The 18,171-nt window shown below is 41.9% G+C and overlaps 1 non-coding gene across 1 annotated transcript; it reads right to left on the reverse strand.

The window, feature by feature from the left end:
* Positions 1-362: 362 nt before the first annotated feature.
* Positions 363-550, reverse strand: LOC140306136 (U2 spliceosomal RNA). The gene has a single exon (XR_011915493.1). It is a non-coding gene; the product is annotated as a U2 spliceosomal RNA (small nuclear RNA).
* Positions 551-18,171: the final 17,621 nt, after the last annotated feature.

Below are 18,171 nucleotides of genomic sequence, written 5' to 3' on the forward strand. Positions count from 1 at the left end.
TCGCTTTTGATGATGTAAGGTTGGGCATTCAGACCTTGCTTCACCTGCTTTTCATCAAATATAGTCGGACATTCACACCTTCTTGCAGCCGAACACTTCCGCTCCACCTTTTAGTTTTCTATGGGGCATTCACACCTTTTTTTACACCGCATTTTATAAAAACACCACAGGAACACCGTATTGAGGCTTTGTTCTGACCGCTCATTCGGTGTCGCGTTTCTTTCAAGCAATTCTCCTGGTTAGCCCGCACTCGGCTCGCTCCCAGAGCCGTGTTAAAGTCTGCTTCGCATTCACTCTCTTTTCTCAGCAGATTAAAAGAAACTTCCATCCTGCACCGCTGTTTGCTTTTTCACAAGAGCAGAGGAGAGCGCACCGTTCCCAGCGGCACTGCAGTACCGGGTCGATGCTTGGAGTGAACGGAGCAAGCTCCTTTTTCAACTCCTATTGATAAAAATCCATTTAATATGTAGTCCTTGCATAGACATATCACATATTAAACTGATAAGTACAGATACTACACTTGATCTTAGCCAAAAGGCCGAGAAGCGATATCTGTCCACTGGTTCACGTCCGAGGGCCCTTCCTGGCACAATGCGCACTTGTAGCGGTGTTCTTTTTATGGCTATAGTGTCACTTTGCACCTCCGCCCACCCGCTGCACTGAGCACTCTTCAGCCCTTTTAAATGGTATAACTTTACACTACCACACGCTCCAGCGAGCACCATTCAAGCAACAACTTTGCACTCCAGCTTCGAACATCGGCACAAGTAAGGCGACTCTACTCAGAGAAGTCACTCTGCACAGTAACAAGATTTCTTTTGCACAGACAGAAAGGGCTTCATCCGCAAAGGTAAAGCCTGCCAAAAATAGAAACAACTCATTAGTGCTGCTCAACGTTGTACTTTGCAGTAAAAGAAAGAGCAAATCTAAAGTTTCAGGAATCCGAGAATAAGCTTACTTTCATGAGTTCTTCACGATTTCGGATTTTGCTATAAAATGAATTCCTTCACTCAAACTAAATTAAAACTGCTAAACCGCTAATCTGTTACATACAAGGCAGATGTCAAATTCACCGAAATAGGATCTAAGGGTATTTGGCCAATCGAGCTGTAGCAGCTTCGGTAAAAGAGTATAAGTTGAAGAGTTTGTGAATAAAGGTGTGCGCACACATAGTGAGTTGTATGAAAATAGGCAGGGAGCAATGCCGGCTGGGGTATATGTTCTTGTATGTTGTCTGACTGTTTGATTTGAATGTGTTGCGTAAGTGTTCTGTTGAATGTTACATGTTTGGGCTTTGACACGCTTCACTGTGGCTGTTAACTGTGTGGTGTGTCCTGAAATGTTATATGTTTGGGCTGTGTGACATGCTTAATGCTTTTCAGTAGCAACCCACTTATTCATATATAGCAACTGACAACATAAGAAGTCCGGACATACTTTGATAGTAGTTGTAGAAGTATCCTTATTGATAATAGATAAACTAATTCATAGTGATAGAACAGTAGATGAACAGGTGCCTGCACATGTCTCATGAAAATAAAATGGGTGTATGATTGCTGACGGCAGAGCAATACTGCCAAACTTATGAGTTCTTGTGGCAAACTTGATTCAGTGTCTTGACGTGTATACGCTGTTTTGCTGACTTGTCACAAGAAACAAAGTGTGTTTGATAAGATCCGACCATTTTATTACGGGAGGATCAGTATGTATGGATTCTGATGTGACTGATAAACCCATTCGTATCTTAAGCATAATCTAATACGTGAGACAACGCCCTGGCACACAATCAAAAAAAAAAAGAGAGAGAGCGGTTTTGTGTCCCCACAGTCCATAATGTAGAAAAGAGAGAAAAAAGCCTTTCTGATTTGGTGTGTGTGCTCACAGTGCAGAGTGTAGAGAAAAGAGAGAAAAGAAAGCCGTTTTGGTGTCACGGGTGTTGTGACTTACACACACACATTTCTGAATTGAGAAAGGAAATTATTTTAGAGAAAGCACTAGAGTTTAGATCCCACATTTGTTGATAGGCATTCATTTAATTTTTCTTTTAATCAGTTTTAAAGTGAATACTAACTGAGAAATGAAAAAGGTGAAGAGTTTAGAAGCTTGGTTCAAGAGCAAAACTTGGTTTATGATCAGCTGAGTCTCTAAACAGAACAGCAAAGGGCTTCATCGAATATTTAAAAAAGATTCAGATTGTTAGAATATCCAGAATTTATAGGAATGGTGGTGATTACTCTTATTTTCTAGAATGGAAATAACTGCACCATGTCTGTTTTATGAATTTAAGGGGCTAAAAAGTTTTGTTCTCGTTTTTCTATGATTAACCGAATGTATGTGAGAGGCCAAACAGACAGAAGGGTTACGGCCGAGCGCTGGACCTTCCAAAAAAGATGAGACAGGCTGGACCTGTGCCATACTAGTTAAGACCTGCCTGTGGATAACAGGTTCTTTAAACTCTCACACACACAAACTCACACACGTTTGCACACATACACCCATACACACACACATTCTTGAACTTGCTGCAAGATTAAACATTTGCATTAACTGACTCCAGCAACTCTGAGTCTCATTGAGAGACTTTTCTCAACAATTGGGTCCTCAAACCAGATCTCAACGTTTTTTCCGCTTTCCAGGGTCGGAGCTGAAACCGTGCACGGGGGAGTCCAGTACTCCTAATGAAAGACCCCCTGCTGAATTGCGGTAATTAGGGGCCAGTGTCCACTGAAAGGGGGAAAAAGGGACGAGATCGTACTTTTGAATCAATGGCCAGAAGCCATTGGCAGTGCAGGCATCAACAATAATGGTGTTATTTCACCCATTAACACTTAAGGTACCTCATGCAGTGGCTGTGATATGGTTACTTAACAAAATATCTTTACCAGACATCTCTCCTACATAACAGTTCTTCTTTCACAGCCACACCTTGTTGTCACACTGCTACCTACCCCACAGATGGAAAGCCTCATGATTGCATGTCAGAAATAACCATCAGTGTTTTACCCAGGCCAGACTTAACTGATATACGTTATGAAAATGCAGAAATAACTATATTTATTCAACAGGTCAAGCAAAAAACCCTGATGGCACAAATGCTACAGGATTTGCAGTAGTAACAGAAACTGAAGTTTTCTTAAAACAACCACTACCAAAAAATTACTCTGTTCAAGCAGTCGAATTGGTAGCTTTAACTGAAGCTTGTAAATTAAATAACAAAAAGGTTGTTAACGTTTACACTGACAGTCAGTATGCCTTCTCAACTGTACATGTGTTAACACAGCATTGGAAAAACAGGTATGTTGACATCCACAGCTAAATGTATAAACTACAAATATTTTAGCATTATTAGATGTTATTCAATTGCCATCTACAATAGACTCGTATGAATGACCGGAAGGAAAACCATACTGCCAAAGAATTTGTTTAAATATGCTGCAGTATTGAGCCACGCACCATGTCATGTCTCAACAGGAGGGATGGAAGCAATAATGAACAAGGTTTTTACAGCATATGGTTTTACTAATTATTGAATTTTTTTTTTTAGAATAAATAAATGAATAAAGTTTTGTCTAGCAGGTCAAATATGTGCAAAATACATTCCACAGGGCAATCTAAGACCAAAACGAAGATAATTCCCTAAGCCAGTGTATCTTTTTCAACATATTTGTTTGGATTTCATTATTTCATTATTGTGTAGATTTCATTGAACTAAATTAATGTTAAGGGAAACGATTCTGCTCAGTGACAACAGAGGTTTTTACCAAATGGTCTGAAATATTTCCATGTGCACAAGCAGATGCACTCTCAGTAGCAAAATCACGCGTAAAATAACTCATTTCTAGATTTGAAATTCCTGAAAAGATCTTCAGTGATAATTTGACACACTTTGTAAACTATGTCATCTCACTGATGGCAAAGAACTTAAAATAGATCTTAGAAACCACTGTGATATAGAAGGTTTCGCTAACACATTGGAATTGTTTTACTATTTACATATGCATGTGCAGTGAAGAATTGCTTGCTGCTGATAAATGCAAAGAAGAACAGCTTACACATAGATGCTCACATATAGGCTGCTGAATGCAATGAAGACCTGCTTATCCAGTAAAGTTCAATGTCAATGTGTAATATTCAATTAGGATTTGCAAAACAGTGAAGTTAAACAATGAATGGGTCCATAGTCGGTATGAGAAGACTACAGGAATATTTACCTGGGTGTACGTTCAAACAGAGATGAGAAAATTGCGATAAATTATTGTTTGTTTGTTTGTTAGTATGTATATGAATGTTATGTGTATAAACTGTGTTGAGTTGTAGTTACTCAGTAGTGTCTCAGTGAAACAACCGACGGGGGAAGCCTTGCGGTGACAACAAAAGCAGTGTTTTACTGATCAGTCAAGTTGCTCCAGTGTACTCCATACAAACTGGTTGGCTACTGAAGGGATAGAAAATGGGGAATACTTGTTTTAAAGCAAACAAGGAATTAGATGGGAAAAATACATGTTTTAACAGGACCCAGACAATATTATATAGATGTCGCCACTGAAGTAAAGAACATTTACGTGGGATGGTGTGAGGGTCCTCGTTTGGCTGACGTTCGCTGATATGCTCGCCATGCTCAGAACCAAGTTGAGACGCGTAAGACAACCAAAAGGGACAAGTGTGAAAAGGAGCTGCATTTGGCAACCATGACCATGTATTACGCAGTTGGTGTAAACAGAGGACGAGGCCGAAGTCGAAGACGTGGACGTGTGGGAGAGGAGGTCGAAATGGGCGACGCCAGAGCTATGATCCGAATATTTGTTTTTACTGTGGCCAGACTGGACACTGGAAGAAGGACTGTCCACAGCTAAAAAGTGATGAAATTGGGCAAAAGGCTGACTGAGGGTGGGAGGCAGGTTCTGGACGTCACGCGGCAGCGGAGCCTCCACTAATGGGTGATAGCACAAACACACTCACACATTTTTCCTGCTCTGTGTAGTGAAGCAACGCTTGCCGACTGTGATTCACGTAGTAAAGTTTTGCATGCTATTTCCGTCCTAGAGCAAAGATATTTCTCTCAGAATATAGGAACTTATGTTCATCAGTAGTGACGTCAGGGGAGTTTGATTGCCCTCCAAAGTTAAGTGGAAACCACGTTTACTGTATGTCTGCATCAGGCCAGGTTGTGAAGGAGAAAATGACAATGCCCATTGCGTGTTGTCACTCCCGATGAGCTCTCCTTCAAACACTCATTTTTGTTATCAGAGTTGTGTCCCATTAACCTGATGGGCTGTGATCTCATGTGTAAATTAGGCATTATTTTAACTTCTACACCAGAGGGTGTTAAGGTTATGTTACAGCCTGACAAAGTTTTCACAGCAGTGCAGTTTGATTCATCGGCACTTACATATGCTTATGAGTGGAAACTTCCCAGCTCTCCTTTTTCACAACAACTAGTGGAAGAAGCAAAAGCGTTAGTTTCACCCCTTTCTGATTTCATGCAACCTACTGATTTGCACTGCACATCACACATTTCTTTGGGGCCTGACAATGACTATGAGAAGAAGTGAAAAAATATGTGCGCCTACTTTATTGGCTGTGTCGCTCACTCCAGAGCACTTCGATTTTTTTAATGTTTGTGGTACTCGCCCTCACATTTCCTTGGCCAAACGTACACACAGGCAGTGACAAGGTGTGGGAGAGTTTGTTGCTACATGTCAGAAAGAAATGGAGTGGACCGTTTCACCTGCTGATCCAAATTTGATGTTTTCTGAACGATTGTCAGCATACAAAAAAAACATTTTTGAGTACAATGCATTGTCAAAGAACTGTGGACTTAATTCCTACCACAGAATCACATTTTGAAGCATGTTTTTTATCTGAAACAGATTTGTCTTCGATACCCATGTTGGCTGAAGTGCCCAATGATCTTTGGGCTAAGAGCAAATATGATGTGGGGTTGATAAAAGGCTGTGAACCAGTAATTGTCACCCCTAAATCAGACTTTTGTCCATGTAAAAAACAATACCCTTTTAAGCCTGAAGCAATTAAAGGGATTAAACCTGTTTTTCAATCTTTTCAGAAAACAGGCGTTATTGTTCCTTTTGAAAATTCACCTGTGCTTACTCCATTGATTCCTGTTAAAAAGATTAAAGATGCTGGCCAGCCAGATGAATGGCGTTTTGTACAGGACCTCCAAGCGGTGAATGCTGCAGTTCAGCCACATGCTCCTACTGTGCCCAACCCACACACTATTTTGTCTCAAATTACATCAGATGCACAGTTTTTCTCAGTGGTTGACTTGTCGCCAGTGCACCCTGATAGCCCATTTTGGTTTGCTTTTTAGTTTGAAGGGAGATCTTGGACTTTTACCCGGTTATGCCAGGGGTACTGTGAAAGTCCCACTATTTACAATGCTGCCCTCAAAGCTAGTCTGGATTAACTTCAATCAACCACAGGCTCTGCTCTTTTGCAGTATGTGGATGACATCCTTTTATGTAGTCCATCTAAACAACAGTGTGAAAAAGACAGTGAATCTGTTGAAACATCTTCATTCTTATGGCCATAATGCCAGCCTTTCTAATTTACAGTTTGTACAGGACGAAGTCACCTTTTTGGGTCATGTGATTTCTAAGGATGGGGGCTCACTTTCTCCTAAACGTGTTGCTGCAGTTCAGATCATTCCTAAACCGGTTACTAAAAAACAGCTTATGTCATTCTTAGGTATAACATCTTACTGCAGGAACTTTATTCCTAACTACTCTTTTCTCGAAGCTCTCTTAGGTGCTCTTATCCATGGTAAAGGCCTCCAGTCAGCTGATCGTGTTCCATGGACTCCTGAGGCTGAATCAGCCTTTAGTCAGCTTAAGCTGGCTCTTCAAACAGCACCAACACTTGGCATTCCAGATCCTCATAAACCTTTCATACAGGCAGTTGATGAGAAGCATGGTTGTATGACATCTGTTCTTATGCAGGAACATGGGGCAGGCAAAGGCCAGTGGCTCATTTCTCAGCAAAACTGGACTCTGTGGCTGCAGGCCTGCCTGGTTGTCTTCGTGTTGTTGCAGCTGCAGAGAAAGCTGTCCTGGCCTCCCAAGATATTGTGGGCTACGCTAATTTGACTGTTTTGGTTCCTCATGCTGTTGCCATTATTCTTCTCGAGCAGAAAACTTCACATCTTTCAACTGCTCGTTGGCTCAGATACACCTCTGTGATATGCCAAATGTCACTGTTAAACGTTGTACTGTTCTGAATCCTGCTACTTTGCTTCCGACTCCTGAGGATGGGGAGCCTCATGACTGTGAAGCTGTTTTGGAACAAGTTTGTACACCCCGACCTGATCTTTTAGAGACTCCTCTTCCAAACTCTGACATGAAAAAATATGTGCGCCTACTTTATTGACTCCAGAGCACTTCGATTTTTTTAATATTTGTGGTACTCGACCTCACATTTCCTTGGCCAAACGTACACACTGGCAGTGACAAGTTGTGGGAGAGTTTGTTGCTACATGTCAGAAAGAAATGGAGTGGACTGTTTCACCTGCTGATCCAAATTTGATGTTTTCTGAACGATTGTCAGCATACAAAAAAACATTTTTGAGTACAATGCATTGTCAAAGAACTGTGGACTTAATTCCTACCACAGAATCACATTTTGAAGCATGTTTTTTATCTGAAACAGATTTGTCTTCGATACCCATGTTGGCTGAAGTGCCCAATGATCTTTGGGCTAAGAGCAAATATGATGTGGGGTTGATAAAAGGCTGTGAACCAGTAATTGTCACCCCTAAATCAGACTTTTGTCCATGTAAAAAACAATACCCTTTTAAGCCTGAAGCAATTAAAGGGATTAAACCTGTTTTTCAATCTTTTCAGAAAACAGGCGTTATTGTTCCTTTTGAAAATTCACCTGTGCTTACTCCATTGTTTCCTGTTAAAAAGATTAAAGATGCTGGCCAGCCAGATGAATGGCGTTTTGTACAGGACCTCCAAGCGGTGAATGCTGCAGTTCAGCCACATGCTCCTACTGTGCCCAACCCACACACTATTTTGTCTCAAATTACATCAGATGCACAGTTTTTCTCAGTGGTTGACTTGTCGCCAGTGCACCCTGATAGCCCATTTTGGTTTGCTTTTTAGTTTGAAGGGAGATCTTGGACTTTTACCCGGTTATGCCAGGGGTACTGTGAAAGTCCCACTATTTACAATGCTGCCCTCAAAGCTAGTCTGGATTAACTTCAATCAACCACAGGCTCTGCTCTTTTGCAGTATGTGGATGACATCCTTTTATGTAGTCCATCTAAACAACAGTGTGAAAAAGACCAAATGACTCAAATAACTTTCTTGCTTTCAAAATTTTTCCTCTAGTGACGCTGACTTAGAGAGGGATGAAGATAATCATGTTTAATTGTTCATGTTTTGATTGTTTATCATTGGAGCCTTTATTACTATGATGCCTGCATTTTAAACTCACGTTGTGTGCAAATGCAGGCTGATGTTTTACAGATAAAGTTATTATTTTCCTTGTTTCTTTTGGGTTGATTAATATAATGGTATTATTATAATCAAAAGGGAGGAATGTAATGGAAAATAATTCTTATATGCATTGTATTGAGTGTTACTGTGTATAACCTGCAAATGACCGAGCTGCAAGGTACCACCCTGCCCTGTTTTCTTAAATTCCTCTTTACAATGGTGGGCTTGTTATAATGAGATAGCTGCACTTTAGGGGGGACAGGGTTAGGCTGGTATTTACGAGTGTGTCTGGGTAACCTCAACTGATGGTTGGGGAGGAAAGTTAGAAGAACAATCAATTATACCCAAAAACAGATGACGTGATGAGCGGGCAATATAACTGTGTGTTTTTGCTTCAGTGGTCAGAGCAACTCTGTATTCTGTACTGTGTTGTTCTCTCTTGCAAGATATTATTATTAAAGCCTCTTATCTCCTCACAAGAAAATAACTGACTCCCCAAATGCAAGTGTCAGGACAAATGATCAAACTTCTCCAAGCTTCAGTCTGCAGAGAAGTACAAGACAGGGTTGCTCACTTTCTCCCTCACTTTTTGCTATTTTCATCAAACCTTAAGCAGCTGCTATCAGACAAGATAGAAATATTAAAGACAACCAACCCCAAAATATTGAGCATAAAATAAGTCTTTATGCTGATGATGTATTACTTTTCCTTCAGAACTCACAGACGTCTCTCACTCACACGATCACACTCATAAATAAATTCTCAGCACTTTCTGACTACTCTATCAATTGGTCTAAGACCACAGTTCTGCCCATTAACTGTAGGGTCCAGAATATACCTGCGATCACTTTACAGTCAGGAAATATTAGATATTTAGGCATAAACATTTCCTCCAGGCTCTCAGAGCTAACAAAGCTAATTTATGTGCAATTATTAAAGACAGTAGAGGACAATCTCTCTCGTTGCAAGTCCTTACCTATATCAATTATGGGGAGAGTTACAACCATTAAAATGATGATACTACCAAAAGTTAACTATTTGTTCTCAATGATCCCCATAAAACCAACCTGCTACTTGGTTTAAGTCACTAGATTCATGCATCTCCAAATTTCTGTGGAAAAACAAACCACCACGTATTAGTTTAAAAACCCTACAGAAGACCAAGGACAGTGGTGGATTAGATTTACCTAATTTTCAGCACTATTCCTTAGCCAATAGGTTACGGTATATATCAAAATGGTTTAAACCTAACCCAATAGATGAACATGGATAAATATAGAACAAGCATTGCGTGATAATCTGGAAATCTCTGACCTGCCACTTATTAGTCAAAACGTAAAAAATCACAAATGTTTCAAAAGCATTAACATCAGCACCTCTCTGACAGCCTGGTGGGAATTTCTTAAAATAACAAAGTCTTCACTTGTCCCGTGTAAGCTTACACCCATCTGGAACAATCCTGACATCCTGCAAAACAAAAAAATGCTAAACTTTACTCTGTGGAAGATCAAAGGAATCAAACATCTGGAACATATAATCCAAAATGGACATTTTATTTCATTTGATGAGCTCATATCACAACATGAGATAGGAAGCAATAAATTCCTAGAATATCAACAACTTAAGTCTATAATAACAAAGAAATATATCCTCCACCAACCAGACTTACAACTCCCGATTAGGGTAGCAGAATTTCTAAGCATCTGCACCCCAAAACTACTATCAAAAATATATAAATTATTGTCTAAGATAGATGACACAATGTCTCTACCGTCCTCAAAATGGGAGGCAGATTTATCCATCAGTTCTAGTCATAGCTTCTGGCCACAAATATGTTTGAACACCTTCAGAATGACTCAAAATCCTAATTTACAGCTCATACAATACAAAATTCTTCATAGAACACACTATACAGGACAAAGGATGTTCAGGATGGGTCTAACACACTCAAACATCTGCTCACATTGCACAGATAACACATCTGATGATTATGCACACGCTTTGTGGTTTTGTGCGCCTGTCCAGAAGTTCTGGCTTGAAGTCTGTGCGGACCTATCAACATGGCTAAAGTGTAGCATTCCTGCATGCCCCACACTGTGCATACTGGGTGACTTAGACAACATCAACGTGGAATTTAGCTTAGCACACATGATCCTCACAGTGTTATGTATAGCAAAGAAAACTATTCTCATGAACTGGAAAGCGAAGAACAATCTGTGTATTAACCAGTTTAAAAATCGCTCTGGGCGGTTGGGTATGTGCTGGGGGGGGCTGTGTGGCTTCGGGCGTCTGGTGGTCTCTCGGGTCGTGGGGACCGGGTTGGTCATTGCTAGGGGGGACTGTGTGTCGGGCTTGGAGGGCAGTTTTGGGGGCTTGCGGGTTGGGCTGTCTTGCGGTGTGGGGCGGGGTCCCTTAGGGGCCTTGGGGTGGTGGCTGCTGGCTCTGTACCGGGTGACCGGGCCGCTCTGGCGTGGGTGGTGGAGCTGGGCCTTGACCTGGTGGCTTGCCGCTGCCCTGTGCCCGGGGCGGGGCCCTGCCTGTGCCTGGGGGGTCTGGGTTGCCCTGGACATGCCACAGTATGCGTGGGTTGGTGCAGGTCCTGGTGCCGGGCTTGTTGCTCTGGGAACTCCAAGGTGTCCGCAGGTGGTTGTTTTTTTTAGGGTGTTGGGGCGTGCGGTGAGGGGGAGGGGATCTGTGTGGGGGTGTGCTTTTCCCCTGTTGGGAGGGGCCTGGGGGGGCCTGGGTGATGGTGGGTCTCAGGCCCGGGCTGCTGCGACTGGTGTGACCGGGTGATTTGTTTGTTTGTTTGTTTGATTTTTGTTGTTGTTTGTTTGTTTTTGTAGAGGTCCTCCGGGGTGGGGTTGGGTTGAGTGGTGTGGGGCGGGATTGGTTCCTTCTGGGGGTACAGTAGCTCCCGGAATATGGTGACTGCAGGCCCTGAGCCTGATGGACATCAGGCCCTCCTGCCCTGTGTTGGGTCCCAGGTAGCGGGGATGCCTATTGCAGCCAGTCTCTGTAAACATAAACAATAAACATTTATAAAACTTCCCTTGGCAAAGCAAATCTGTTTGGCATAAAGGTATTCAGACTACAATTCTGCTGCCAACAACACTAAACCTTTAGGAATCCGAGAATAAGCTTATTTTCACGAGTTCTACACAATTTCGGATTTTGATATAAAATGAATTCCTTCACTCAAACCAAGTTAAAACTGCTTTGTCCTTCATATTTATCCATGTCTAAATAGCTTTAAACAAAAAAGAACGTTGTACTTTTCAGGATAGGAAAGAACAACACTAAACCTTTTCAGGAATCCGAGAATAAGCGTCGTTTGACGAGTTCTACACAATATCGGATTTTGATATAAAATGAATTCCTTCACTCAAACCAAGTTAAAACTGCTTTGTACTTCATATTTATCCATGTCTAAATAGCTTTAAACAAAAACAAACGTAGTACTTTTCAGGATAGGAAACAACAACACTAAATTTTTTCAGGAATCCAAGAATAAGCTTCTTTTCACGAGTTCTACACAATTCCGGATTTTGATATAAAATTAATTCCTTCACTCAAACCAAGTTAAAACTGCTTTGTCCTTCATATTTATCCATGTCTAAATAGCTTTAAACAAAAAAGAACGTTGTACTTTGCAGGATAGGAAAGAACAACACTAAACCTTTAGGAATCCGAGAATAAGCTTATTTTCACGAGTTCTACACAATTTCAGATTTTGTTATAAAATGAATTCCTTCACTCAAACCAAGTTAAAACTGCTTTGTCCTTCATATTTTTGCATGTCTAAATAGGTTTCAGGCATAAAATTCTTCATATTACCCTGTATGTGAAAGAAGCATACTTGTGATGGAGCAATACACTCCTTTGGGGTAACCTAAACTGATGGTTGGGGAGGAAAGTTAGAAGAACAATCAACTATCAACCAAAGACAGATGATGTGATGAGCGGGCAATATAACTGTGTGTTTTTACTTCAGTGGTCAGAGCAACTCTGTATTCTGTACTGTGTTGTTCTCTCTTTCAAGATATTATTATTAAAGCCTCTTATCTCCTCAGAAGAAAATAACTGACTCTGTGCGTTACTAAATTTCCACCACAATTTTGGCGTCACGAACAGGATCCCTCGACTGGTGTCTCTGGACCGGATCGCAGTGCATGGCCAGCCTGGACTGAAGTAGCTGTTCCAGCCTCATACCTCCAAGGCCTTTTCTGAGAGAGAGGACTGGCAGGTCCTTTTCCTGAATACCAGCGCTGGGATCATTTTTGAAATATGATAGTCTGAGACGATAGGACTGCTTTTTAGTTTTTATTTGAATAAAAGAGGGTTTCCCGGTTGTGTCATTAGTGAGACAGAGATTTCATGGGTAAGTGAAACTTTTGAAGCAGTCCGAAGAAGTGTGAAGTACTCCGAAGAAGTGTGAGTACAGATTAAGGTCCTCATTGGAGACGTCCTTTGAGTGAAGGAATATATTTCCCCATTCCAAGTCTGAGAATGGGAAACAGTAGATCTCAGACTTTTGACCCTACCGGGGGACCTGAGCATGATGAAATGAAAAAGACATATGGTCCAGAGGTTTTCCACCTGAAGGTTCTTTTAGTATGTTAGAAATAAGAAAATTAGAAGAAAAGTTTTGCAAATATGAGAAAGAGATGAAGCAAAAAAAAGAAAATTAAGTTTAAATAAGAAGTAAGAAAGGTATAGAATTTTGGAAAAAATAAAGTGTATTAAGAGAAAGAAAGGAAAATGTTAAACAAATGCCATGACGGAATGATGATAATAATTTAGTATTAGCTGTGCCGGATCCAGACCTGGACTCCTGCCCTCCACGACGCCTGCAACAACAACAGCCAGCCCTGCCACAAGCCTCTGGCTCTCGGGAAGAAGGGACTTCTTCCATCCTCCCTCGGGAAGAAATTCCATCATTCTCACAACATCAGTTACATAGGTCTGATGATGAGGAAAAGGAAGACGTTTGGTTCTCCAGCGTACCTGCCCAAGAACTTTTAACGCAAGTGACAAAAATCCTTTACCCACAATCTGGACTTCAGAGATCTAAACGTGAGAAAAAACAAAACCAGATTCAAACCATGCCTATGGTTAAAGTTGCAGTTCCCACTGGACCATTACTGGTTTATCGACCCTGGACTGAGACTGACATCATGGAAGCATAACAATGCTTACCAGATCCAGAGATTTCTGGACCCCATTTTGCTGACGAGTTGCGAGATTTCTGCGCACAATTCTGCCTGACTGGGGTTGAATTGCGTCGCATATTGGCAAAAAAGTTCAAACCGACCGACCTCGGCAAAATAGAGGCCAGTATGCTACAACTGGATTTGCGACCTACCAACAGTGAACGAGGACATAATGATAACGCTCAATATGAAGCAGCCATCCAAAGACTGTGTCAAGCCATCACCACTCAATTTCCAACCAAAATCAATATGTCCCACATTTACACCTGCAAACAGAAACCTGGTGAAGGGACTGATGATTTTGTACACCGCATCCTTGAGAAAGTCAGCAAGCACAGCGGTCATCAGAGACCAAGGGATTTGGGTAATGAATCAGGACCATGGGAGAGTATTGCATGCAATGGAATGTCCGACCATAGTTGGTAAAAAGCGGGTAAGAAAAGGTTAAAATACCCGACTGTACACAATCAATAGTGGGAGCGTATGTGTTCGGCTACAAGAAGGTGTGAAAATCCGACCATGGTTTGTAAAAAGCGGGTAAGAAAAGGTGCGAATGCCCGACAATGTATGATCAAAAGAGGGAGCGGAGGTTTTCGGCTGCAAGAAGGTCTGAATGTCCAACCATAATTTTTTTAAAAACGGGGAAGAAAATAATCGAAAGCCCGACTATACACCATCAAAAGCGGGAGCGGAGGTGTTCAGCTGCAAGAAGGTCTGAATGTCCATCAATAATTGCTAGAAAACATGAAAGAAAATTTTCGAATATCAAACCGCACATGATCATAAGCGGGAGAGGAGGTGTTCAGCTGCAGGAAGGTTTGAATGTCCACACATAATTCCTGAAAAATGGGTGAAAAAAAAGGTAAGAATGCCCAACCATACATCATCAAAAGCAGGTGTGAATGTTAGATCATAATTTGCAAAAAGCTGATGAGAAAGGGTGAGAATGCCCGACTATACACCTTCAAATGCAGGAGCGGAGGTGTTCGGCTGTAAGGAGGTGTGAATCTCCGACCATAATTGCTGAAAAATGTGTTAGAAAAGGTAAGAATGCCGGAGCATACATCATCAAAAGCGGGAGAGGTGGTGTTCGGCTGCAAGTAGGTGTGAATGTCCAGCCATAATTACTCACAAACGGGTAAGAAAAGGTAGTATTGCCAGACCATACATGATCAAAACAGGGAGCGGAGGTGGTTCGGCTGAGAGAAGGTGTGAATGTCCGGCTAAAGTTCAAATATATTAACAAAAGCGGGAGGAGAGGTCTTCGGATGAGAGTGGTTGAGAATTTCCAACCATAATCTATAAAATGCGGTGAAAAAAAAGGTGTGATAGAACACTAAAAGGTGGAGCGGAAGTGTTCGGCTGCAAGAAGGTGTGAATGTCCGACTATATTTGGTGAAAAGCAGGTGAAGCAAGGTCTGAATGCCCAACCTTACATCATGAAAAGCGAGATCAGAGGTGTTTGGCTGAGAGAAGGCCACAGTTTGCGATGCAATAATTAAAGGCCTCATGCCAGATGTCGCCACTGAAGTAAAGAACATTTACGTGGGATGGTGTGAGGGTCCTCGTTTGGCTGACGTTCGCCGATATGCTCGCCATGCTCAGAACCAAGTTGAGACGCGTAAGACAACCAAAAGGGACAAGTGTGAAAAGGAGCTGCATTTGGCAGCCATGACCATGTATTACGCAGTTGGTGTAAACAGAGGACGAGGCCGAAGTCGAAGACGTGGACGTGTGGGAGAGGAGGTCGAAATGGGCCAGAGCTATGATCCGAATATTTGTTTTTACTGTGGCCAGACTGGACACTGGAAGAAGGACTGTCCACAGCTGAAAAGTGATGAAATTGGGCAAAAGACTGACTGAGGGTGGGAGGCAGGTTCTGGACGTCACGCGTCAGCGGAGCCTCCACTAATGGGTGATAGCACAAACACACTCACACATTTTTCCTGCTCTGTGTAGTGAAGAAACGCTTGCCGACTGTGATTCACGTAGTAAAGTTTTGCATGCTATTTCCGTCCTAGAGCAAAGATATTTCTCTCAGAATATAGGAACTTATGTTCATCAGTAGTGACGTCAGGGGAGTTTGATTGTCCTCCAAAGTTAAGTGGAAACCACGTTTACTGTATGTCTGCATCAGGCCAGGTTGTGAAGGAGAAAATGACAATGCCCATTGCGTGTTGTCACTCCTTCAAACACTCATTTTTGTTATCAGAGTTGTGTCCCATTAACCTGATGGGCTGTGATCTCATGTGTAAATTAGGCATTATTTTAACTTCTACACCAGAGGGTGTTAAGGTTATGTTACAGCCTGACAAAGTTTTCACAGCAGTGCAGTTTGATTCATCGGCACTTACATATGCTTATGAGTGGAAACTTCCCAGCTCTCCTTTTTCACAACAACTAGTGGAAGAAGCAAAAGCGTTAGTTTCACCCCTTTCTGATTTCATGCAACCTACTGATTTGCACTGCACATCACACATTTCTTTGGGGCCTGACAATGACTATGAGAAGAAGTGAAAAAATATGTGCGCCTACTTTATTGGCTGTGTCGCTCACTCCAGAGCACTTCGATTTTTTTAATGTTTGTGGTACTCGCCCTCACATTTCCTTGGCCAAACGTACACACAGGCAGTGACAAGGTGTGGGAGAGTTTGTTGCTACATGTCAGAAAGAAATGGAGTGGACCGTTTCACCTGCTGATCCAAATTTGATGTTTTCTGAACGATTGTCAGCATACAAAAAAACATTTTTGAGTACAATGCATTGTCAAAGAACTGTGGACTTAATTCCTACCACAGAATCACATTTTGAAGCATGTTTTTTATCTGAAACAGATTTGTCTTCGATACCCATGTTGGCTGAAGTGCCCAATGATCTTTGGGCTAAGAGCAAATATGATGTGGGGTTGATAAAAGGCTGTGAACCAGTAATTGTCACCCCTAAATCAGACTTTTGTCCATGTAAAAAACAATACCCTTTTAAGCCTGAAGCAATTAAAGGGATTAAACCTGTTTTTCAATCTTTTCAGAAAACAGGCGTTATTGTTCCTTTTGAAAATTCACCTGTGCTTACTCCATTGATTCCTGTTAAAAAGATTAAAGATGCTGGCCAGCCAGATGAATGGCGTTTTGTACAGGACCTCCAAGCGGTGAATGCTGCAGTTCAGCCACATGCTCCTACTGTGCCCAACCCACACACTATTTTGTCTCAAATTACATCAGATGCACAGTTTTTCTCAGTGGTTGACTTGTCGCCAGTGCACCCTGATAGCCCATTTTGGTTTGCTTTTTAGTTTGAAGGGAGATCTTGGACTTTTACCCGGTTATGCCAGGGGTACTGTGAAAGTCCCACTATTTACAATGCTGCCCTCAAAGCTAGTCTGGATTAACTTCAATCAACCACAGGCTCTGCTCTTTTGCAGTATGTGGATGACATCCTTTTATGTAGTCCATCTAAACAACAGTGTGAAAAAGACAGTGAATCTGTTGAAACATCTTCATTCTTATGGCCATAAAGCCAGCCTTTCTAATTTACAGTTTGTACAGGACGAAGTCACCTTTTTGGGTCATGTGATTTCTAAGGATGGGCGCTCACTTTCTCCTAAACGTGTTGCTGCAGTTCAGATCATTCCTAAACCGGTTACTAAAAAACAGCTTATGTCATTCTTAGGTATAACATCTTACTGCAGGAACTTTATTCCTAACTACTCTTTTCTCGAAGCTCTCTTAGGTGCTCTTATCCATGGTAAAGGCCTCCAGTCAGCTGATCGTGTTCCATGGACTCCTGAGGCTGAATCAGCCTTTAGTCAGCTTAAGCTGGCTCTTCAAACAGCACCAACACTTGGCATTCCAGATCCTCATAAACCTTTCATACAGGCAGTTGATGAGAAGCATGGTTGTATGACATCTGTTCTTATGCAGGAACATGGGGCAGGCAAAGGCCAGTGGCTCATTTCTCAGCAAAACTGGACTCTGTGGCTGCAGGCCTGCCTGGTTGTCTTCGTGTTGTTGCAGCTGCAGAGAAAGCTGTCCTGGCCTCCCAAGATATTGTGGGCTACGCTAATTTGACTGTTTTGGTTCCTCATGCTGTTGCCATTATTCTTCTCGAGCAGAAAACTTCACATCTTTCAACTGCTCGTTGGCTCAGATACACCTCTGTGATATGCCAAATGTCACTGTTAAACGTTGTACTGTTCTGAATCCTGCTACTTTGCTTCCGACTCCTGAGGATGGGGAGCCTCATGACTGTGAAGCTGTTTTGGAACAAGTTTGTACACCCCGACCTGATCTTTTAGAGACTCCTCTTCCAAACTCTGACATGATTCTTTTTGTAGATGGATCAGCTTTGCGTGATCCAGCCACAGGTACTAACTGTGTTTGGTTTGCAGTATGTTCTTCACATGACACTTTGTTGTCTGGTTCTCTTCCTAAACATTTCTCTGCTCAAACTACTGAGCTTATTGCACTTACTGAAGCTTGTAAGTTGGCAGCTGGTAAGTCTGTCAC

The sequence above is a fragment of the Leuresthes tenuis genome, unplaced genomic scaffold (genome assembly GCF_036924035.1).
Source record: "Leuresthes tenuis unplaced genomic scaffold, fLeuTen1.0.hap1 SCAF_4, whole genome shotgun sequence".
NCBI lineage: Eukaryota > Metazoa > Chordata > Actinopteri > Atheriniformes > Atherinopsidae > Leuresthes > Leuresthes tenuis.